Here is a 25,665-nt window from a genome sequence, read left to right on the forward strand (position 1 = left end):
ATAGCCAAATAATGGAAAGAGCCATAAATGTCCATCAACTGATGAAGGGGTAAAGAAGTTGTGGTTTATATATACAATAGAATACTACTTGGCAATGAGAAAGAATGAAATACGACCTTTTGTAGCAGCATGGATGGAACTGGGGGGTGTTAGGCTAAGTGAAATAAGTCAGGCAGAGAAAGATACTGTATGTTTTCACTCTTAGGTGGATCCTGAGAAACTTAACAGAAGACCATGGGGGAGGGGAAGGGGAAAAAAAAAGGGAGGGAGGCAAACCATAAGAGACTCTTAAAAACTGGAATAAACTGAAGGTTGATGGGGGGTGGGAGGGAGGGGAAAGAGGGTGATGGGCATTGAGGAAAGCATCTGTTGGGATGAGCACTGGGTGTTGTATGGAAATCAATTTGACAATAAATTTCATATTAAGAAAAGAAAAAAAATAATAAATGTTGGGTAGAATTCACCTGTGAAGCCATCTGGTCCTGGACTTTGACCATTACTTTAAGTTCTCTATCAGGCATATTGCTGATCTCTGTTTTGCTTTGCTATTTTGCTCTGATTTTTGTCCTCTTTTTTCATTTGGGACATGTTCCTCGGTCCCCTCATTTTGTCTAAATCTATCGGTGTCTCTGTGTTAGGAAAGTCAGCTGTATCTCCTACTCCTGAAAATAGCGGCCTCATAAGTAAAAGCTCCTGTAGTGCCCTGCAGTGCAATGTCCCCTGTTCACCAGGAACTTGACACTTCAGGGATGCCTCATGTGTGTTGTATGTATCCTATTGTTGGGTCTGAGCTGCATTTGCCTTTAGTACAGTCATCTATAATGGCTCTCTTTGCTTGTTCTGTGCTCCCAGAGCAGAGCCAACTGATTTTTAGTGTCCAGTTGTTAAGCTCCACTGATTGCCCTTCTTGTTTTCAAAGCCAACAAGGGGTATTTGTCTTTACAGTGTGGGTCCTTGACCCTGGGGTGCCGGCATGGGTATCTACTCCTCTCCCTTCTCTGCACATGGGGCATCCCTCCCTCCCATGGGTAGTCCTGAAGGTTTGTCTCCTGATGGCGTCTCCACCCTTTCTACCCTCTTTTGATGTAGCCATTTCTCTACATTTATCTGTACAGAGTCTGTCCTGCCAATCTTCAGATCATTTTCTGGTTTATTTACACCGATGTGGCTCTTATCTAGTTGTGTTCATGGGGACAAGGTGAGCCCAGGATCCTCCTACTCCACCATCTTCCCTGGAAGTCCTTCTTGACTAATATTCAGTTAACAGTTTGATCTTTCTGAACATGTTTTTACATTATTACAGTGTTTTGTTGGTATGTGTTAAACTAATATTCTATTGGTTTCTATTTGATTTTCTATGCTCACTATGGAACAAAGACTTAAGAATAGATTATTAAAAGTAAAGGTAGTGATAAAATTAGTAACATAAATACTTAAGTAATTTTTAAACATAAAGTAAAGAGCTTCTTTTAAATATCTGTGAATGTGGTGATTTTATGCAATTAAGTAAAAAAAGTATACAAAGGCAATATAGCCATGAATCTCTGGTAATTAAATTTTATGGCATCAATAATCTATTTGTCTTTTGGGTACTATTTTTTATGAGATTTTGTCAAATATGCAGTAGAAGAAAAATACTTGATGTCTATGTTTCCTTCATATGTGTCAATGGACTCTGGCCCAATAGTTGGCATATGCTCCAGGCTTGACAATCAAGGTCCGTTATCCCCTTGGCTATTGGCACTGGTTCCAACATGGACATGTAACCCAAACTGGGACAACCAGAGTCTTCTCTGTTTTCTATTTATATGTATACACTAGGAGAGGGTCTCTGGGATTACAACTCACAAGGACATGTTACCTTTTTCAGCTGTCACATGTAAAGATCCCACCTGAAAATGAAACCAACACAGAAACACAGAGCCAAAAGATGGCAAGGGGGAGACAGAGAACTAACATTGTACTTTAAGCATCTGGATGCAACACCCCTCAACTTTTCTGCCCTCTCTGTACTTTCCAGTTATGAGTTAATACATTCCTTCCCACCCCTCATTAAGGAGTTTGAGGTGGATTTCTATCACCTGTAAAAAAAAAAAAAAAAATGTTCTGTTTAACACAAAAGTGGAAAGCCATCAAAGATTTTATACTTGGCATACAAAGCACAGTCCTCTCTGCTAAAGCAATGTGCTTTTCTCTAGGACAAGAACAAAATATTGCCTTCCAGTATGAATTTGATGAATTCTATCAATAAAGTCAAAGGAAAAGCTAGAATTACCAAGCTATCACTCAGTATTGCATTCCTCATAAAGAGAAAAGGTACAAGTCAAACCACTGATAAGTTTATAAAGCCAGTCATGAGTTAATGACAAACATGGTTAGAGCTAAATCCGAATGAACTACTGACAAAATTCTTTCATCAAATGATACTGCTGTACAAACATTATGTCAGTAGCACACAGTGTAAATTGAAAGGTGTGTACTAGACGCATTTTGCTTTGTGGTAGGTTGAAGTGATAATGTAGAGTATGAAAAAGTTCTTGGCATCTGTACACATTGATAAGAGATGGAAGCACGTGATGACTTTTTGCTTCTGGTTGTCATTGAAAACTCCTGCTCTAGAGGAGGAATTTTCATGAGCATTATTTTGTGAACTATGGTGTCGAATGGAAAGGAACACTGGGATTATTCCTAATGGAGCAGCAGCTATGTGTGCAGCATGCCATACCTGAAGCCACTTGACTTGCTCTGTTATTAAAGGAACAGTTTTTAAAAACCGTGCTTCCTAATGTTGATTTGTTATGGAAGAAGGTAAGGAATTCAAGTCATTATTGGTTACTGAGCAACTGACACAAATTGATTTCAGCAGGTTGGGCAAAAAAAAAAAAAATTAAATACTCTTGATTCTCACATTAAAGTTTATTTGCTATGAAAGGAAAAGAACATATATCAGGAATTTGTGTGGTTAAAAAAAATAACATGAAATTTACCATCTTAACCATTTTTAAATTTACAGTGCAGTAGCATTAGGTATATTCACTTTGTTGTGCAATTGATCTCTAGAACTTCTGTCTTGCAACACTAATACTCTGTACCCACTAAACATTAATATCCCCCTCCTCAACATTTGGTATTTGCTTTTCTACTTTGTTTTTATGATTTTGACTATTTTAGAAACTTTGTGTGATTGGAATCATACAATATTTATCCTTTATTGACTGGCTTATTTGCCTTAGAAGTCCTCAACATTTATCCACGTAGCATGTGACAAAATCCCTTTTTAGAGATGGTATTGTATTACAGTGTATGTGTATATCCTGTTTTCTTTATCTGTGCATATGTTGATGAACATCAGGTTGTTGCCCTGTCTTGACTATCATGAACAATACTGCAATGGACATGAAAGTGTATATTATCTCTTTAAAACCTGATTTTAGTTCTTTGGGATGTATACCCAGAAGTAGAATTTTTGGGTCATATGGTAATTCTAGTTTTAACTCTTTGAGGATCCCCCATATGGCTTTCCATAATAGCTGTATCAGTTTACATTCACACTAACAGTACACAAGTGTTCTTACGTTTCCACATCTTCACTAATACTATTTTCTGTTCTTAGGATAGTGGCCATCCTGGTGTGTGAGGTGATTATCTCATTGCGTGTGTGTGTAATTTTTTAATTTTTTTATTAAAATTTTTTTAATGTTTGTTTATTTTTGAGAGAGAGAGAGAGTACGTATGTTGGAGGAGCACAGAGAGGGAGTCACAGAATCCAAAGCAGGCTCCAGGGTCCAAGCTGTCAGCACAGAGCCAGATGCGTGCTTGAACCCACAAACCATGAGATCATGACCTCAGCCGAAGTTGGATACTTAACTAGCTGAGCTACCCAGGTGCCCCTCTTCTTTAATTTATTTCAACAATGTTTTATATTGCAAGTGTACAAGTCTTTCATCTCCTTGGTTAAACTTATTCCAACGTATTTCATTCTTTTTGATGCTATGGAAAATGGGACTGTTGATTTTCAGAGTTTCATAGTTAGGTATAGACATGCAACTGATTTTTACGTGTTGATTTTGTGTCCTGCAACTTAGTAAATTTATTAGTTCTAAGAATTCTGTTGTGGAATCTTTAGGATTTTTTAAATAAAAGATAGTATCATCTGCAAACATATAATTTTACTTCTTTTCCAATTTGCCCCTTATTTCTTTTTCTCATATAATTGCTCTGGCTAGAACTTCCAGTCCTATGTTACATAGTAGTGGTGAATGTGCTACAAGCCCTTGCTTTTTCCTGATCTTGGAGGAAAAGCTTGCAGACTTTCCCTATTGAATATGATGATAGCTGTGGGCTTTTGATATACAGACTTTATTATTTTGAGGTAGTTTTCTTCTATTCCTAGTTTGTCAGATGTTTTTCTCATAAAAGGACATAGAATTTTCTCAGATGTTTTGTTCTGCGTTGACTAAGACTGTGGCTTTTGACCTTTATTTTGTCAATGTAGTGTATTACACTGATTTTTAATAAGCTGAGCTATCCTTGTTTCCAGATATAAATTCCACTTGTTCATGACATACAATCCTTTCAAAATGCTGATGAATTCACTTTATTAGTATCTTGTTTAGGATTTGTGCATTAATATTCATCAGGGATAGTGGTATGTAGTTTTCTTTTTGTGTCTTTGTGTGGTTTTAGTATTGGAGTAATGCTGGCTTCCCAGAATGAGTTAGTCAGTGTTCCCGTCTTCTATTCTTTGTAAGATTTTGGGATGGATTGGTGTTAATTATTCTTTAAATGTTATGTAGAATTCTCCAGTGAAGCCATCTGGTTTGGGACTTTTCTTTTTGGGGGAGGTTTTTGATTACTGCTTGAATAAACTCCTTGTATTAAATGTAATTATATATATTTTTAAATGTATTCCTGAGTCAGTCTTGGTAGGTTCTATGGTTCTAGGAATTTTTCCATATCTTCTGGGTTGTCCAATTTGTTGTCCTATCCAGTTTTTCAGCACCATTTATTGAAAAGACTCCTTGGTACTATTTTTGCTGCATCCCAGAAGTTTTGATATGTTGTGTTTTTCTTTTCACTTGTCTCCAAATATTTTCTAAATTTTATTTATTCTTTGACCTATCGATAAAGAATGCAGTGTTTAATTTCCACATATTTGTATTTTTCTGTTTTCCTTATGCTAATGATTTCTAGTGTCATTCCATTGTGTATACATCCATTGTGTATACTTCTTTCTTTTGAAAGAAGCCTGATAATTCCAGTCAGGAGCCTTTTTACCATTTCAAATGGCTTACTCAAGTCTTACACATTAGCAATATAGTCGATATCTGCAGTGACCTGAAACTATCGCTTCAAGGCCAAAACATTATAAAATATGTAGACACCAGAATTTCTCTAAAAAACTGAGCCAGAAGTAAATGACTTAAAAGTCAAGACCTTAACACTTAACATTTGATTATTTTACTCATCATAAAATTAATAAAATACCACTGACTTATTTTTAAAATACATCCAAATACAGCAAAACTTAAAAAAAAAACAAAAACAAAAAAACTCTCCAGAGACCAATGAAAGCAAATACTGTGCTGTCATTATAGTGCCACTAGGTACACGTGTCTGTTGAACACTTGAAATGTGATTGTTGCAACCAAGGAGCTAATTTTTCACTTCACTTAAACAGTCACATGTGACTTACAGCAATTCTGTTGTACGATGCAGCTCTGGAACAAGAAAAATAATAGATTCTCATTATTTTATACTAATGATCACATTTGCATTAGAGCATGTGAGATGGGGTGGAAAGCATGTTGTAGAGTGACATAGACAAACTTTAGTGTATTCAGAGAAGAGCCATGGTAAGAAAACTAGAAACTTCGTTGTATTGGAACTAGAATGAAGAAATTTGAAGTGGCCTTGGAGGGAAAATGCTAACTCATGTAAGCAGGTAAGATTGCAGTACATGGAAGAATGCATTTATTTTGAAGGTTTCCTTTAGGGGCTCCTGGCGTCCTCGCTCAGTAGAGCATGTGACTCTTGATCCTGGGGTTGTGAGTTCGAGCCCAAGTTTGGTCTTAGAGATTACTTAAAAAAAAATCTTTTTTTAAAAAAAGTTTTCTTTAAAAACAAATAGAACTAGTGGGTAAGTTTGATACAAGAAAGAGCTTTCTATGTGTGTTCCTTCGGTGAGAGGATCCCAGTCCTAACCTGTGTGATTGGGCTATGGCATTAATGCTAAAGTATTGTAGTTTCACTTCCCCTCACTAAGAAACACATTTCAAATGTGGAGTAAACAACAGTTTCACTCTTGAGACCTTGAACATGTTAATGGGAAAAGTGCATAGTTTAATGCTGAAAGGAATATTTAGAGACATTTATAAAGTCATTTTGGGTCCTCTGGAGGGTATCTCACCTCATAATTTTGGGGTCAGCAGGAAGCTGGGTTTCAGGATCTGTATGTTGACTTGATACTTGGTTTCTCTAAATGCATTGATGGGTGTTTGTGATCTCTGATTCTTACTGGAATTTAAAGAAAAACTGGTTACCAAATTCCATTTTCTCTAAACTTCAATTATTTAGACTCTTCGTTTCTGGGCAATGCATTTCTTACAATTAAATTATGAATGATGATCTTTTCTGTCCTCACACTAAGCACTAGAGACATTCCTTTCAACTTTGGTTTTCTCTTCATCGTAGCATTATTCACATTTGCCAAAAAGTAGAAACAACCCAAGTGTTAATTGATAGATGGTGGGTAAACAAAGTGTGTGTACGTATACAATGAAATATTATTCAGCCTTAAAAAAGAAAATTCTGGGGCGCCTGGGTGGCGCAGTCGGTTAAGCGTCCGACTTCAGCCAGGTCACGATCTCGCGGTCCGTGGGTTCGAGCCCCGCGTCAGGCTCTGGGCTGATGGCTCAGAGCCTGGAGCCTGTTTCCGATTCTGTGTCTCCCTCTCTCTCTGCCCCTCCCCCGTTCATGCTCTGTCTCTCTCTGTCCCAAAAATAAATAAACGTTGAAAAAAAAAAATTTAAAAAAAAAAATAAAAAAAAAAAAAAAAGAAAATTCTTACATAGGCAACAACATAGATAAAACTTGACATTATGTCAAATGAAATAAGCAGATACAAAAGACAAATACTGTATAATTCCACTTTATGAGCTATACATAGAACATTCTGATTGATAGAGACATTAGAATGGTGGTTGCCAGGTCCTGGGGATAACAGAGAATGAGGGGTTAGTTTATGGGCATAGAGTTTTTGTTTGGGATGATGAAAGGTTCTGGAGCTAGATCATGCTAATGTTTGTATAACAGTATGAATGTGAATGTATCTGAATTGCACAGCCACTGAATTGTACACTTAAAAATTGTTTAAATGGGGATACCTGGGTGGCTTAGTCAGTTGAGCATCCAACTTCAGCTCGGGTCATGATCTCACAGTTTGTGAGTTCAAGTCCCGCGTTGGGCTTGCTGCTGTCGGCTCAGAGGCCACTTTGGATCCTCTGTATCCCTCTCTTTCTGCTCCTCCCTGCTCACGTGCATTTTCTCTCTCTCTCTCTCTCTCTCTCTCTCTCAAAAATGAATAAACATTTAGGGGCGCCTGGGTGGCGCAGTCGGTTAAGCGTCCGACTTCAGCCAGGTCACGATCTCGCGGTCCGTGAGTTCGAGCCCCGCGTCAGGCTCTGGGCTGATGGCTCGGAGCCTGGAGCCTGTTTCCGATTCTGTGTCTCCCTCTCTCTCTGCCCCTCCCCCATTCATGGTCTGTCTCTCTCTGTCCCAAAAATAAATAAAAAACGTTGAAAAAAAAATGAATAAACATTTTAAAAAATGTTTCAATGGTAATTTTTATGGTCTGTATATTTGTATATTTGTTCTGTATTTATTACATTAATTTGTTTTAATTTCATTTCTTCTTGAATTAAATTGTCCTGGTAGTCTGTTAGGTCATCTATAGAGAATAGCTAGTACTGTTTTTCTGTATTTTTCCTCTAGCAAATAGAGTATAAGGACATGTTAATATGATTTCAGGGTGCCTGGGTGGCTCAGTTGGTTGAGTGTCCAACTTTGGCTCAGGTCATGATCTCAGTTTGTGAGTTCAAGCCCCGCATCAGGCTCTGTGCTGAGAGCTTACTCAGAGCCTGGAGCCTGCTCCAGATTCTGTCTCCCTTTCTCTGTGTCCCTGCCCCACTCACACTCTGTCTCTGTCTCTCTCAAAAATAAACATTTTTTTAAAATTAAAAAAAAATGTTAATAAGATTTCCAGTCACATAATCAGGTGGATGAGCATTATCAGCACCGTATGCAATAGTCCTCTCCCAAACATCAATAATACCCACATCAAAATCCACAAAAATATCCTTCACAATAAGATTTTTAATACAACCATGGAAATCACTAATCATCTCTGGTATTTTCAGTTTTAAGATCAACTTGGTCTCTGGGCTTTGTGAGAGTGGACATTCAATGGCCTTTTGAACATTAATGGCCCTGTGAATGAAAATTTTGACAGGAGAAGGTCTGAGGTGCTGGCCAGGGGTAATGACAATGGCTGTGTCATTGTCTCTGGCTGCTCGATCAGTTTTCCTTGGGATATAGTTTTCATTACCAAACAGATGTTTGGTAATACATGGAGGACCATGTTTTTTCCCCTGAATCAAAATATGTCTTGTGGCATCCAGAAGTATACATGTTTTAAAGACCCCAATTCCATGATGATCAAAATATTTTAAGGCTGATGGAAAACAAATCAATAATTCTTTGTAACTACATGAAATTAATTACATAATTTTTAAATGTACATATTTGTAAAATTCTAACCAAGATAATTTCTAATGATAATAGCATTACTGCTAAGGGGAAGAAAAGAACTTCACCAGATGCATTAAAATCTTAACAAAATGGGTGTAGAAAGAGGAAGAAAAACGTTAGTATTTATGAATGAAAAAATAAAATTTGACTTTTAGTTAAAAACCCAAATCCAAATGTTTGGCAAATTAAAAAAACAAACATTATTTTATAAGAAACTCATAAATCAACTGTAATTTCAAAATAAAAATACATACTTTCCACCACTTTTTGTAAGTAGTAAACCCATTGATGCAGTGTTGAATCTTCAATGAGGAAAGTAAGTTTTCTCTTCAAGCAGTCATTTTTAATTTGTGTTTAACTTGCTCTATTTACAAAATGCTGTAATCCACCTTATTTTCACAGTATGACCACTGGGGAAAGGAGTCTTCGTTTCAGTCTTTTTCCTATGTTCTCACTCTCTGGCAATAAAAATACGTGCAGTAAACAATTTTTATTACCACAAATTATTTTTGAAACAAATTCCTCATTTTCTCCCTTCTTTTTCTCTTTTCTCTCCACCCTTCTCTATTTATTCTCTCCTCTCTTCAACAAATATTTTTTTAACAAGATCGTGTTAAAGGATGAATTAAAAGTCTCACTTTTGAATAATCTCACTAAGGAATGGTTTGTCCTGGAGTTGGGATAATTTTTCTTGCGCATTTGCAATGTTTTCCTCAGGCTTTACCTAGTCCCCCAAGTTACTCAACAGCTAGCCAAATGAGAAGGAAATAAGTGGCCACGAAATAGCAAGCCTCAGTAACTCAGCTAAACATTGTACCAATAACATTGACCTTGGTAACTTGTGAAATTTCCCCTCAAACTCTTCTTCTCCGTGGAGAAACCTTGAATGTGTTTATGAAATGATGTCACACACATTGTTTATTTTGTGTGCACCAGAATCCGGTTCTTGGGTTAAAATTTCAGTGTTGGCCCCAGGCTGAACATCTTATCAGTGCGGTCTGATAAATGTAGAAAAAGGGAGGGCTGATAGCTCCTTATTCTGAATACTTCACTATAAAAATACAGCCTCAGCTGTATTCATTGACTCACATCATGCTTTCACCCAGGTAAGACTCGGGCCATTTAAACAAATATCATTGAAGTATAGTTGATATAAAATGTTATATTAGTTTCAAGTGTACAACATAGTGATTCCACAATTCTGTGCATTACTTAGTGCTCACTACAATAACTATCGTCGTCATCTGTCACCATACAACATTGTTACAGTATTATGGATTATATTGCCTGTGATGTACTTTTCATCCCCATGACTTACTTACTTTATAACTGGAAGTTTGTACCTCTGAATACCCTGCACCTATTTGATCCATCTCCCCAGCTGTATATACCTCTGGCAGCAAACACTTTGTTCTCAGAGTCTGTTCCTGGTTTTCTGGGTTTTTTATTTTTATTTTTTATTTTTAGATTCCACACAAAGGAGAAATCCTATGGTCTTTGTCTTTCTGACTTACCTCATTTAACACAATACCCTCTAGGTCCATCCATTTTGTTGCAAATGGCAAGATCCCACTCTTTATAAGGCCTAGTATGCTCCATTGTGTTTATACATACTGCAACTCTGTTGCCATTCATCTATTGATGGACACCTACGTTGCTTCCCTATTTGGCTATTCTAAATACTGCAATAAACACAGCAGTGCATATATCTTTTTCAGTTAGTGTTTTTGGTTTCTGTGCATAAATAATCAGTAATTACTGGAGTGCATAGTATTTCTATTTTTAATTTTTTGATGAACCTACATCTTTTCCACAGTGGCTGCACCAATTTACATTCCCACAAACAGTGTACAAGTGTTCCCTTTCATCAGCCTCATCAAAGTTTGTTATTTCTTGTCTTTCTGATTCTAGCCATTTTGACAGGTGTAAGGTAACATCTCCTTGTGGTTTTGATTTGCATTTCCCTGAGGATTCCTTATATGGAGGATATTTTCATGTGTCTGCTATCTGTCTTCTTAAAAAAATGTCTATTCCGGTCCTCTGCTCATTTTTTTTAATGGGGTTGTTTGTTTTGGTGTTGAGTTGTAAAAGATAGTAATATATTTTAGATCTTAACCCCTTATCAGATAAATCATTTGCAAATACCCACTGTAATTCAGTAGGTTGCTTTTTAATTTTGTTGACAGTTTCCTACAGTGTGTGAAGCTTTTTTGTTGGGTTTTGTTTAATTTATTTAAATTCAAGTTAGTTAACGTCCAGCGTAGTATTGGTTTCAGGAGTCAAACCCAGTGATTCATCACTGACACATATAACACCCAGTGCTCATCCCAGTAAGTGCCCTCCTTAATGCTCCTCACTGATTTAGCCCATCCCTCCATCCACTTGCCCTCCAGCAACGCTCAGTTCTCTGTATTTAAGAAATTCTTCTGGGGGCGCCTGGGTGGCGCAGTCGGTTAAGCGTCCGACTTCAGCCAGGTCACGATCTCGCGGTCCGTGAGTTCGAGCCCCGCATCAAGCTCTGGGCTGATGGCTCAGAGCCTGGAGCCTGTTTCCGATTCTGTGTCTCCCTCTCTCTCTGTCCCTCCCCCGTTCATGCTCTGTCTCTCTCTGTCCCAAAAACAAATAAACGTTGAAAAAAAATTAAAAAAAAAAATTCTGGTTTCCCTCCCCTTCTGTTTCTATCTTATTTTCCTTCCTATCTCCTATGTTCAGATGAATATGTTTTGTTGCTTAAGTTCCACATGTGAGTGAAATCATATATTTGTCTTTCTCAGACTTACTTTGCTTAACATAATACACTCTAGTTCCGTCCATGTTGTTGGAAATGGCAAGATTTCATTCTTGTCGATCACTGAGTAGTATCCCGTTGTGTGTGTGTGTGCGCGTGCACATACCACATCTTTTTTTAAAAAATTATAAATGTTTATTTGTGAAAGAGAGTGAGAGAGACAGAGTGCAAGTGGGTGGGAGGCTGAGAGGGAGACACCGAATCTGAAGCAGGCTACAGGCTCTGAGTTGTCAGCACAGAGCCCAGTGCGGGGCTCAAACTCACGGTCTGCAAGATCATGACCTGAGCTGAAGTCTAACAACTAACTGTGAGCCACCCAAGTGCCCCTATCTTTATTCATTTATCAGTTGATGGATATTTGGGCTCTTTCCATAATTTGGCTCTTGTTGATAGCACTATTATAAACATTGGGCTGCATATCCCTTTTGGAATCAGTGTTTTTATATCCTTTGGATAAATACCTAGTAGTGCCATAGCTGGGTTGTAGTATAGTTCTATTTATAATTTTTTGAGGAAACTCCACACTGTCTAGCAGAGTGGCTGCACCAGTTTGCATTCCCACCAACAAGGTAAATGTGTTCCCCTTTCTCCACATCCTCGCAAACATCTGTTGTTTTCTGAGTTGTTCATTCTAGCCATTCTTGCAAGTGTGAGGTGATATCTCATTATGGTTTTGATTTGTAGTTCCTTGATGATGAGTGATTTTGAGCATTTTTTAAACGTGTGTTAGCCATCTGGATGTCTTCTTTGGAAAAGTGTTTCTTCTGCCGATTTCTTGTCTGGATTATTTGTTTTTTGGGTGTTGAGTTTGATAAGTTCTTTATAGATTTTGGATACTAACCCTTTATCCAATATGTCATTTTCAAATATCTTATCCCTTTCCATTGGTTGCCTTGAGTTTTGCTGATTGTTTCCTTCACCAGGCAGAAGCTTTTTATCTTGATGAGGTCACAGTAGTTCATTTTTGCTTTTGTTTTCCTTGCATCCAGAGATCTGTCTAGTAAGGAGTTGCTATAGCTGAGATCAAAGAGGTTGCTGCCTGCTTTCTCCCCTTGGATTTTTATGGCTTCCTGTCTTATGTTTAGGTCTTTCATCCATTTTGAGTTTATTTTTGTGTATGGTGAAATAAAGTGTCCAGGTTCATTTTTCTGCATATCACTGTCCATTTTTCCCAGCACCACTTGCTGAAGAGACCGTCTTTTTTCCAATGGATATTCTCTCCTGCTTTGTCAAAGATTACTTGGCCACACGTTTGTGGGTCCATTTCTGGGTTTTCTATTCCATTGATCTGACTTTCTGTTTTTGTGCCAATACCATACTGTCTTGATGATTACAGCTCTGTAATATACCTTGAAGTCTGGGATTCTGGTGCCTCCAGCTTTGGTTTTGTTTTTCAACATCATTTTGGCTACTTGGGGTCTTTTCTGGTTGCATACTAATTTTAGAATTTTTATTCTAGCTCTGTGAAGAATACTGGTGTTATTTGATAGGGATTGCATTGAATGTGTAGATTGCTTTGGGTAGTATCAACACTTTGATGGTATTCTTCCAATCCATGAGCATGGAATGTTTCTCTATTTCTTTGCGTCTTTTTACATTTCTTGAATAAGCTTTTTACAGTTTTCAACATACAGATCTTTAACCTTTTTAGCTAGGCTTATTCCTAAGTATCATAGGGTTTTTGGTGTAATTATAAATGGGATTGATTCCTTGATTTCTCTTTGTGCTGCTTCATTATTGGTGTATAGAAATGCAACTGATTTCTGTATGTTGATTTTATATCCTGCAACTTTCCTGATTTTTGGTGGAGTCTTTTGGGTTTTCCACATAAAGTATCATGTTTTGTGCAATGAGTGAAAAATTGACCTCTTGTTTGCTGATTTGGATGCCTTCTATTTCATCGTTGTCTGATTGCTGAGGCTAGGACTTCCAGGACTTTGTTCAACAACTGGTGAGAGTGGACCTCCCTGTTGTCTTCCTGACTTAGGGGGAAAGCTCTCATTTTTTCCCCATTGAGGATGGTATTAACTGCCTTTCATATATGGACTTTACAATGTTGAGGTATGTTCCTTCCATCCTTACTTTCTTGAGGGTGTTTATGAAGAAAGGCTACTCTATCTTGTCAAATGCTTTTTCTGTACCTATTGAGAGGATCGTATGGTTCTTATCCTTTGTCTTATTAATGTGGTGTATTCACGTTGATTGATTTATTTTTGGTGTAGTCCAATACATTATTTTTGCTTTTGTTTACCTTCCCTGAGGAGAACTATCTAAAAATGTTAAGGTTGGTGTCAGAGATTACTGCCTGTTTTCCTCTAGGAGTTTTATAGTTGCAGGTCTCACGTTTAGGTCTCTAGTCCAATTTGAGTTTATTTTTGTGAATGATTGTGAGAAAGTGGTCCACTTGTATCATTTTTTATGTAGCTGTCCAGTTTTCCCTGTACCATTTATTGCAGATACTGCCTTCTCCCTATTATGTATTCTTACCTCCTTTGTCATAGATTAATTATGTAAGTACGGGTGTATTTCTGGGCTCTTTATCATGTTCTATTGATGTGTCTTTTTTTCTGCCAGTAGCATACTGTTTTAATTCCTATAGCTTTTTAGTACATCTTGAAATCTAGGATTGTGATGCCTGCACCTTTGGTCTTTTCCCAAGATTGCTTTGGCTCTTCAGGGTCTTTTGCACTCCATACAAACTTTAGGATTATTCTAGTTCTGTAAAACAAACTCACTCACTCACTCACTTATAGTCACTCACTATTTTTTTTTTTTAATTTTTTTTTTCAACGTTTATTTATTTTTGGGACAGAGAGAGACAGAGCATGAACGGGGGAGGGGCAGAGAGAGAGGGAGACACAGAATCAGAAACAGGCTCCAGGCTCTGAGACATCAGCCCAGAGCCCGAGGCGGGGCTCGAACTCACGGACCGCGAGATCGTGACCTGGCTGAAGTCGGACGCTTAACCGACTGCGCCACCCAGGCGCCCCCACTCACTCACTATTTTGATAGGGATTGCATTGAATCTGTAGATTGGGGGTAATGAGGACATTTTAATCATACTCTTTGAATCCCTAAGTATGGAATATCTTTTTATATGTTTGTGAAATCTTCAGTTTCTTTCCTCAATATCTAATATTATTTTTCTGAGTCTACTTATTTCGTCTCCTTGGTTAAGTTTGTTCCTAGGTATTCTTTTTGGTAAAATTGTAAATGGAATTGTTTTCTTAATTTCTCGGACACATCATTTTTAGATGTGCAACCACATCTAAAAGATAGAAATGCAACCAATTTCTGTAAATTTTATATCCTGCAACTTTACTAAATTCACTTATTATTTCTAGTAGTTTCTTGGAGTTTATAGGATTTACTATAAACTGAATCACATCTGCAAATAGAGTTTTACTTCTTTGTTACCATTTGGATGTCTTTTAATTCTTTTTCACGTGTGATTACATTGTCTAGGACTTCCAGCACTATGTTAACTAAATGGCTTGAGAGTGGACATCTTTGTCTTATTCCTGCTCTTAGAGGAAGCTAAGCTTCACTGCTGAGTATGATGTCAGCTGTGGGTTTGTCCCATAGAGACACTTTATGTCGAGGTAGGTACCCTCTAAACCCACCTTGAGAAGTTTTATTATAAATATATGATGAATTTTGTCAAGTGTTTTTTCCTATTCAGATGATCACATGGTTTTAATCCTTCCTCTTCTGAATGTGAGATACATAATATTGATTTGCAAATATTTAGAAATTCTTGCATCCCTGGAATGAATCCCACTTGATTATAGCAAATAATCCTTTTTTTAAATGAAGTATAATTGACACAATGTTACATGAGGTTCACATGCATAACAACAGAGTGATTCAACAACTCTGTATGTTCAGCTATGTTTACCACAAGTATAGCCACCATCGCTCACCATAACACAATTAAAATACCATTGACTGTATTCCCTGTGCTGTGCCTTTAATCCTGAGATTTATTTATTCCTTAACTGGAAGCCTGTACCTCCCATTCCCCTCACCCTTTGTGGCCATCCCCTCACCTCCAGAAACCATCAGTTTGTTCTCTATGGGTCTGTTTATGCTTTATTTCCTCATTTATTTTGTTTCTTGGATTACACATATAAGATGGATCACATGATGCTTGTCTTTGTGTCTGACTTATTTCGTAGTGTAATTTTCTAGGTCTATCCATGTTACAAATAGCAAGATCGCATTCTGTTTTCATGCCTGACTAGTATCCCATTGTATTTATATACCACAACATCTTTATCCATTCATTTATCAATGGATGCTTGGGTTGCCTCCATAACTTGGCTATTGTAAATACTGCAAAAAACATACAGGTACATCTATCTTTTCAAATTAGTGTTTTTTATTGTTTGGGGGTAAACACCCCGTAGTGGATTACTGAATCATATCCTATTTTTAATTTTTTGAGGAACATCTAAACTATTTTCCACAATAAACATCTATTTACATTCCCACCAACAGTACAGAAGGGTTTCTCTTTTTATCTACATCATCATCAACACTTATTATTTCTTGTCTTTTTTTATTTGAGCCATTCTGACAGGTATAAGGTGATATTGTGTTGATTTTCATTTGCCTGATAATCAATGATTTGGGGCATCTTTCCATGTGTCTGTTGGCCATCTGTATATCTATTTGGAAAAATGTCTATTCAGGTCCTCTGCTCATTTTTTAATCAGATTATTTGTTTTGGTGTTGAGTTGTACAAGTTCCTTATATATTCTGGATGTTAATCTCTAATAAGATCTATCATTTGTAAATACCTTCTCCCATTAAGTAGGTTGTCTTTTCATTTTGTTGTTTTTCTTTCCTGTGCAAAAGCTTTTTACTTTGTGTACTCTAAATAGTTGATTTGTTTAGAAAACTGTTGCTGAGGCTGATGTCAAAGCGATCACTGCCTGTTTTCTTGCAGGAGTTCTATGGTTTTAGGTCTCAAAATTATGTTGTTAATCCATTTTAGTTCATTTTTGTGTGTGGTATAGAAAGTGGTCCAATTTAATAATAACATAGCTGAAAGAAATCAAGAAAACAATCCCATTTAAAATTGCAACATAAAATAAAATACCTAGAAATAAACTTAACCAAGGAGGTGAAAGACCAGTACTTTGAAACCTGTAAAACATTGATTAAAAAATCGAAGAGGACACAAGTAAGTGGAAAAGTATTCCATGCTCATGATCGGAATAATTAATACTGTTCACATGTCCATATTACCACAAATAATTTACAGATTTAATGCAATCCTTATCAGAGTTACAATAGGACTTTTCACAGAACTAGAGTAAATAATTCTAAAATTGGTTTGGAGCATAGAAGATGCTGAATAGCCAAAGTAATCTTGAGAAAGGAGACCAAAACTTCAGGTATCACAATCTCAGATGTAAAAATATACTAGAAAGCTATAGTATTCAAAACTGTATGCTACTGGCACAAAATAGATATGTGGATTGGTATCACAGGAGAGAGATCACAGAAATAAACCCAAACTTGTATTGTCAGTTAATTTATGACAGGAAGCAAGATTATACGATGGGGAAAAGACAGTCTCTTTGATAAATGGCATTGGGAAAACCAGACAGCTACACACAAAAGAGTGATTTAAAAAAATGTATCATTGCATCTCTGGAGGCAAGGGAAACAAAAGCAAAAATGAACTACTGGAACCTCATCAAAATAAAAAGCTTCTGCACAGCAAAGGAAACAATCAACAAAACTAAAAGGCAACTGACAGAATGGGAGAAGATATTTGCAAATGACATATCAGATAAAGGGTTGGTATCCAAAATCTATAAAGAACTTATCAAACTCAACACCCAAAAAACAAATCATCCAATGAAGAAATGGACAAAAGACACGAATAGACACTTCTCCAAAGAAGACATCCAGATGGCCAACCGACACATGAAAACATGCTCCACATCACTCATCATCAGGGAAATACAAATCAAAACCACAATGAGATACCATGTTACACCTGCCAGAATGACTAACATTAACAACTCAGGCAACAACAGATGTTGGTGAGGATGTGGAGAAAGAGGATCTCTTTTGCATTGTTGGAATGCAAGCTGGTGCAGCCATTCTGGAAAACAGTATGGAGGTTCCTCAAAAAACTAAACATAGAACTACCCTACAGTCCAGCAATTGCACTGCTAGACATTTATCCATGGGATACAGGTGTGCTGTTTCAAAAGGACACATGCGCCCCCATGTTATTGGCACTATCAACAAGAGCCAAAGTATGGAAAGAGCCCAAATGTCCATCAATGGATGAATGGATAAAGAAGATGTGGTATATATGTATGTATATATGTATGTATGTATATATATGTATGTACATATATATATGTATATATATACATACATATATATACATATATATGTATATATATACATACATACATATACATACATATATGTATATATACATATATATACCACATGTATGTATGTATATACATATATATACATACATATATACATACATATTATATACATACATATATATATACATATATATACATATATATATATACATACACATACACAATGGAGTATTACTCGGCAATCAGAATGAAATCTTGCCATTTGCAACTACATGGATAGAACTGTAAGGTATTATGCTAAGTGAAATTAGTCAGAGAAAGACAAAAACCATATGACCTCACTCATCTGAGGACTTTAAGACACAAAACGGATGAACATAAGGGAACGGAAACAAAAATAACAAAAACAGGAAGGGGGACAAAACAGAGGAGACTCATAAATATGGAGAACAAATTGAGGGTTACTGGAGGGGTTGTGGGAGGGGGGATGGGCTAAATGGGTAAGAGACATTAAGGAATCTACTCCTGAAATCATTGTTTCACTATGTGGTAACTAATTAGGATGTAAATTTTAAAAAATAAATATTTTAAAAAATGTATCATTGAATTTGGTTTGCCAATATTAAGAATTTTGCATACATATTGATCAGGGATATTGAACTTTATTCCCCCCACCCCCCCTTAAGTGTCTTTACCTGGTTTTGCTAGCATGGGAATGCCAGATAGGTAGAATGAGTCTGGAAATTTTCCTTCCTCTTCTTCTTTTTGGACTACTTTGAGGAGACTAGGTATTAACTCTTCTTTAAATGTTTGGTAGAACTCACCTGTGAAACCATTTGGTATTGGACTTTTATTGCTTTAGAGTTTTGATTACCAATTCACCCAATTTCAAGGAATTTATCCATTTTTTTCTAGGTTGTCTAATTTGTTTGTACACAACATTTTTTAAGTTGATTTATTTTCAGAGAGAGAAGGAGGGAAGGAGGGAGAGAGACAGGATGAGCAGGGGAGGAGCAGAGAGAGGGAGAGAGAGAATCCCAAACAGGCCCCATGCTGTCAGCACAGAGTCCAAAGGGAGTTGATTTCACCAACTGTGAGATCATGACCTGAGCTGAAATCAAGAGTCAGAAGCTTAGTTAACTGAGCCACCCAGGGTGCCTCTGTTCACATGTCATTTTTAATAGTATTCTTATAATCCTTTCTGTATTGGTGATATTGGTTGTTATTTCTCCCCTTTAATTTTTTATTCTATTTGTTTGAGTCCTCTCTCTTTTGTTCTTGATGAATCTGACTAAAGGTTTATCATTTTTGTTTATCATTTTTATTTATCCTTTCAAAGAATCAGCTCTTAGTTTCAGTGTTTTTATCTATTGTTTTTTGGGGGGGGGTGTTTTGGGGTTTTTTTGTTTGTTTTTTGTTTTTTTCTTTGTTTTTTGGTTTTTGGGTTTTTTTTTTTTCAGTTTCAACTTATACTCTGATCTTTATTATTTCCTTTCTTCTACAGATGTTGGATATTCTTCCTTTCTTTAGTTCCTTGAGGTATAAGATTGGATTATTTTATTTTATTTTTAAACTTTAGTTAACATAACGTGCAGTACTGGTTCTGGAATAGAATGCAGTGGTTTATCACTCACATACAATACCCAGTGCTCCTCACGACAAGTGCTCTCCCTAATATCCATCACCCACCTAGCTCTTCTCCCACCCACCTCCTTTTTAAGATTTTTGTTTTATGCAGTAGACCTGTATTGCTGTAAATTTTCCTCATTGAACTGATTTGGTTGTGTCCCAAAGATTTTGGACCATTGTTTCTATTTTCATTTGTCTGCAGGTATTTTATTTCCACTTTGTTGTCTTCATTAACCTATTGGTTGTTTAGTAGTGTGTCGTTTAGCTTCTGTGTGTTTGTGTTTTTGCCAGTTTTTTTCTTGTAATTAATTTCTCATTTCATACCATTTTCATCAGAAAAAATGCTCAATATGATTTCAATCTTAAATTTATTGAGACTTGTTTTATGGCCTAATATGTGATATGTGCTATAGAATATTCCATGTGCACTTGAAAGGAATATGTATTCTGTTTTGGGATAAAACGTCCTCTATCTTTTAAGTCTATCTGGTATAATGTGTCATTCAAAGTCCCTGTTTCTTCATTGATTTTTCTGTCTGAATGATCTATCCATTGATAGAAGTATAAAGTCCCATAGTAGTATTGTCAATTTCTCCATCTGTGTTAATAATTGCTTTATGCATTTAGGTGCTCCTACATAGGTGCTAGACATTTCTAGTTTTTATAATCCTCCTGTTAGAATAATCCTTTTATCATTATGTAATTATAAAGCCCTGCTTTATCTCTGGTTACAGTTTCCATTTTAAAGTCTATTTTGTCTGATATAAGTATTGTTATCACAGCTTTTCTTTTTTTTTTTTTTTTTTTTTTTGCTTCTATTTACATGGAATATCTTTTTCCAGCCCTTACACTTTCAGGCTATATATGTCTTTAAATCAAAAGGGAATCTCAAGTAGGCAGAATGTAGATGGGTCAAGTTTGTTAGTTTAATCACTCAGACACACTATGTCTTTTGATGAGAGCATTTAGACCAGTTATATTGACAATAACTATTGATAAGTATATATATTGCCATTTTGTTATGGTTTTTGTTGTTTTTATAGTTCTGTTGATTTCTTCTTCCCTTGTCTCTTCTGTTTTGATGGCTTTCTTTAGTGTTATGCTTGGATTACTTTCTCATTATTTTTTTGTATCTATTAATAAGTTTTGATTTATAGTTACCATCGGATTCATATGTAACATCTTATATATATATAGAATCTACATTAAGTTGATGACTCCTTAAATTTAAACACATTCTGGGGCACCTGGGTGGCTCAGTTGGTTGAGCATCTGACTTTTGACTTCAGCTCAGGTCATGATTTCATGGTTCATGGGTTCAAGCTCCATGTCAAGCTCTGTACCGACAGTACAGAGCCCACTCAGGATTCTCTCTCTGTCCCTCCTCTGCTCCTTTTCTCTCTCTCTCTCTCTCTCTGTCAAAATAAATAAACAAATAAACATTAAAATTTTTCGAACATATTCTAAAAGAACTGCATTTTTACTGCTCCCTCCATGTTTTATATATAGGTCACTTTACATCTTTTTACTTTGTATATCTTTTGAGTAATTTTTGTAGACATAATTGATTTTATTATTTTTATGTTTTAACTTCTGTACTGGCTTTATAAGTGATTATTGTACTACATTTACTATGTTTGCTTTAACCAGTGAAATTTTTTTTCATAATTTTCTTCTAGTTAAGGTCTTTTCTTTCCATTTAAAAATTTCCCCTTAACATTTCTTGAAAGGCAAATTTAGTGATGATGAACTCCTTTAACTTTTATTTGTCTGGAAATGTCTTTAGATCTCCTTCAATACTGATAGATGATCTTGTAGGCTATTGTTGCAGGTTTTTTGCTTTCAGCACTTTGAAGATACCATGCAACTCCTTTCTGGCCTGCAAACTTTCCACTCAGAAATCACTTCATAGCCTTATAGAGTTTCTCTGGCCTATAACTAGTATCTTTGCTCTTGCTGCTTTTAATATTTTCTATCTTTGTTTTTTGCTTTTTTTTCTTAATTTATTTTTTACAGAGGGCACGAGCATGAGTGGGGCAGGAGCAGAAAGAGAGGGGGACAGAGGATCTGAAGCAGGCTCTGCACTGACAGCAGAGAGTCCTATGTGGGGCTTGAACTCATAAACCATGAGATCGTGACCTGAGCTGAAGGTAGATGGTTAACTGACTCAGCCACCCAGGATTCTTGCTTTTAAAATTGTTATGTGTTTAAATTGGTATGGACCTCCATGGGTTCATCTAATTTGGGCTCATCTGTCCAGAACCTGGATATCTGTTCCCTTCCTCCCAGATTAGGGAAGTTTTCACCCATTTCTTTAAGTGATCTTCCCCCTTCCCTTTTGCTCACTCTCTCTCGCTCCTCCAGAGATCTCTGTACTGTGAATGTTACTATGCTTAATGATGTCACAGGGTCCCTTAATGTATTCTCATTTTTTATTCTTTTTTCTTTTCAGCATGGTTGCTTTCCACTACCCTTTCTTCGATGTCAATTACCCATTCTTCTGCATCCTCTAATTTTCTATTGATTCCCTCTGGTGTATTTTTTATTTCAGTTACGTATTCTTCAGCTCTGACAGGTTATTTTTTATATTTTCTGTCTCTTTGTTGAAGTTTTTACTGAGTTTATCAACTCTATTGTCAAGTATTTTTATGACCATTAATTTGAACTCTTGAACAGCCATATTGCTTATCTTTGTTTCATCTACCTGTTTTTCTGTGGTTTTTTTTTCTTCATTTGGATCATAGTCCTCTGTTTCTTCATTGTGTTTATCTTTGTATTTGTTTCTATATATTTGGTAGGTCAGGTATGTCTCCTGGTCTTAAAAGTAGTGGCCTTGTGTAGAAGGATTCCTGTGGTGCTCTGTAGCATAATCCCCTTTGTCACCACAGCTAGGCCCTCCATGGGTCTCTCCTATGTAGGCTACATATGCCATCTTGTTATGGCTGACCCACAATTGCTGTAAGGATGCTGGGTGGGTTAAGCTGGTGCTCAGCTCTACTTGCTGTAATTGCCCTCTTTGCTTGTTGTAGGAGCCCTGGGCAGCCAAGTTTGCTCCTTGTGCTGGTGAGAGGCTCAGCCCAGACCCACTGGTGGGTAGGACCAGACCTCAGACTATCTGTTCACCATTAGCCCCTGTGACATCTGTGGGTACATCAAAGGGCAGGGCTTGCTCCCTGCAAAGCCAGGTGAGAGGCCCAGCTGCAAGCACTGGAGGGTGCTGGTGTGTGGGGTTAGTTTGCCACCTCCACAGGGCAGAATGGCCTGCCCAATAGATGTGACAGGGTGCTTTAGAGGGGTACCTGCTGGGGCAAGTGGGTTGGGTGAGGCAGGTCTACAGGGAAATGCTGGGGTGGGGCATGCAGTGCCAGCAAGGTGAATGGAGAGTATTAAAACTGGCTCCAGAGGGGCGCCTGGATGGCTCAGTTGGTTAAGCATCTGACTTCGGTTCAGGTTGTGAGTTTGAGCCCCACACCGGGCTGTTTGCTGACACCTCAGAGCCTGGAACCTGCTACAGGATTCTGTGTCTTCCTCTCTGTCTGCCCCTCCCCTGCTTGTGCACTGTCTCTCTCTCTCAAAAAAAAAATTTAAAAAAATATTTTTTGAATAAAAAAAAGAACTGGGTCCAGAAAGCATTTGGCTATCTAGGCTTGGGGAGGGTAAGAAAAATGGCACCCACAAGCACTTTCATTCTTCTAGAAAGCTCCTGCAGACACTTGCCCTCCCCCAGAGCACATCCTAAAATTAGTCAATAAATCTCCTTCACATATACTCCATACACTTTTCAAATTGCTGCTCCTGTACTATGTCTCAGGCTGAGTTATTTAGTGGCTAGCTCTTGAAGGGATGGGACTCAGTTTCCTTTTGCCCACTGGCTCTCCTGGAGTTAATCCTGCTGATTTTCAAAACCAGCTACTTATGGGGACTGGTCTTCTCAGTGCAGGTCCCCGGGACCGGGGATGTCTGCCATGGAGTCTGATTCTCTTGTTCCTCCATACATGTTATGTCCCTCCCATTTGTGGTCAGTTATACTATACCAGCGGTTTGGTTTCCAGCTGTACTCCTCCTACCCTTTTTGATGTGGCCTTCTCTCTACAACTAGCTATGGAAGATATGTTCTGCCGGACTTCAGATTGTTTTTGGAGTTAGTTGCAATATGTATAGTTGTTGCCTCATAGTGTCCATGGGATGAGGTGAGCTCAGGATTTTCCTAATCCACTGTCTTCTCTCTTTCAAGATGGAGGTCATTTATATATTTTGCCGCTTAAACAATATACCTTCTTTGTCATCTCCCTACATTGTTGGGATTTGTGGTATATGTTTAGACAATTAAATTTATGTATATTGAATTATATCAGATTTATAAATGGCTCTAAAAATAACAATCTGGCATTATCATCTAAGGAACCACATAATTGTATTAAAAATTATGGTCCAGGGGGGCGCCTGGGTGGCACAGTCGGTTAAGCGTTCGACTTCAGCCAGGTCACGATCTCGCGGTCCGTGAGTTCGAGCCCCGCGTCGGGCTCTGGGCTGATGGCTCAGAGCCTGGAGCCTGTTTCCGATTCTGTGTCTCCCTCTCTCTCTGCCCCTCCCCCGTTCATGCTCTGTCTCTCTCTGTCCCAAAAATAAATAAACGTTGAAAAAAAAAAAATTAAAAAAAAAAAAAAATTATGGTCCAGGAAATAGGGAAACCACAGAGGTGTTAAAAGGCCTCCAGTTGCTTCAAGTCTAACAACTTTTTTTGGTGTAATAGTTGTTATGAATGATGGTTGCCATGGCAGAGATAAGGGATCTGTCTTTTCCATAGACTGAGCTTTCAGTGGGTTCATGATTTATTTATATGTTCTCCACAAGGTTTAGCAAAGTACTTTGCCTACACTAGGCCCTCCATAAACATTTACTGAATATATGAAAAATGGGCAGTGTGCAAATGCATACAGCATTGATTGTTGTAACGGAAGTCATTTGCTTTTCTGAAATTCACTTAAATTCCGGTATAGCAAAACCATCGCTTTTATGAGTGAGATGGCTGTGTATTGACCACTGAATTTCCTGTGATAAAATGAAAATATCCACAGAAATTGCTAGTTCATAGAACTTTAATTAAGATGGTTTGGCTGAAACAGATATGAGAAACCACCAAAGAAATTATCTAACTCTGTAGCTTATCTGAGACATTTTCACATTACCTAATTATTGGATTTTTAAGGTATCTTAAGTTTAAATAAAAATAACATGTACATTTTGAGAGCAGGCAGCTGAAATTAAGAGTTGGTTACACATTTAGACCTGACTTAGTATTAAAATTGATTTAAATTGATATGAAAATAATTTCTAAGAATAATAAAGTCCCCCCTGTAAAACCCAAGATGATTGATACTCTTTGTCCGAGGAAATGAAAGTTTGAAATAGTTAATGTCTAAGAAATTTCTCAAAGTAAAATGTCATTTAAATGGATAAATTGTGAACACGGCAAGCAATAGCACAATAGACTTACTATTATGTGGTAAGACTTCAATGTAGGTAAAGTTCTTTATCATTTCAACCCCCATGTTTGATCTTCAAAAAATTGGGAAAATAAATTAGCCAGATATCTGCCCAGATATTAAAGTAAAAAATGAATCACTAGCTGAGAGAGATTGAGCCACTCTTCACTCTCTACAAATGCTTTATTTTCCTTTACTTTGATATATTTAAGATATTCTGAGAAAGTAAATGGGTTAGGATTCTGGAAAATCATTCTCCTGGTAAGGGAAGGGATCCAAAGATCCAGAAAGAGGGCGATGTGGAATTCATAAAACATATATCTTTGGTTTTATCTTCTAAATGATTTTCTACTGCAAGCCAGCCTTTGCATCTTTACCACCTGTGGTAATTCAGGCCTTCATCAACATTTTCCTATGGCAGTACTTCTCAAACTTGAGTGTATATCAGGATTATCTGGAGAGCTTATTATAACTCCGATTACTGAACTGTATCCCCAGGGCTTCTGATTCAATAGTTCTGGGGCACTTGAAGAGATACCTACACCCCATATTCATAGCCTCATTAATTCACAGTAGCTACGATATGGAA

General features: G+C 37.1%; 1 pseudogene; it reads right to left on the reverse strand.

The window, feature by feature from the left end:
* Positions 1-8,234: 8,234 nt before the first annotated feature.
* LOC112865863 (NXPE family member 2-like) overlaps positions 8,235-25,665 on the reverse strand; it is a 136,995-nt pseudogene continuing 119,564 nt past the window's right edge.

The sequence above is a fragment of the Puma concolor genome, chromosome D1, assembly GCF_028749965.1.
Source record: "Puma concolor isolate L17-30 chromosome D1, mPumCon1.1.hap2, whole genome shotgun sequence".
In the NCBI taxonomy this organism is placed as follows: Eukaryota; Metazoa; Chordata; class Mammalia; order Carnivora; family Felidae; genus Puma; species Puma concolor.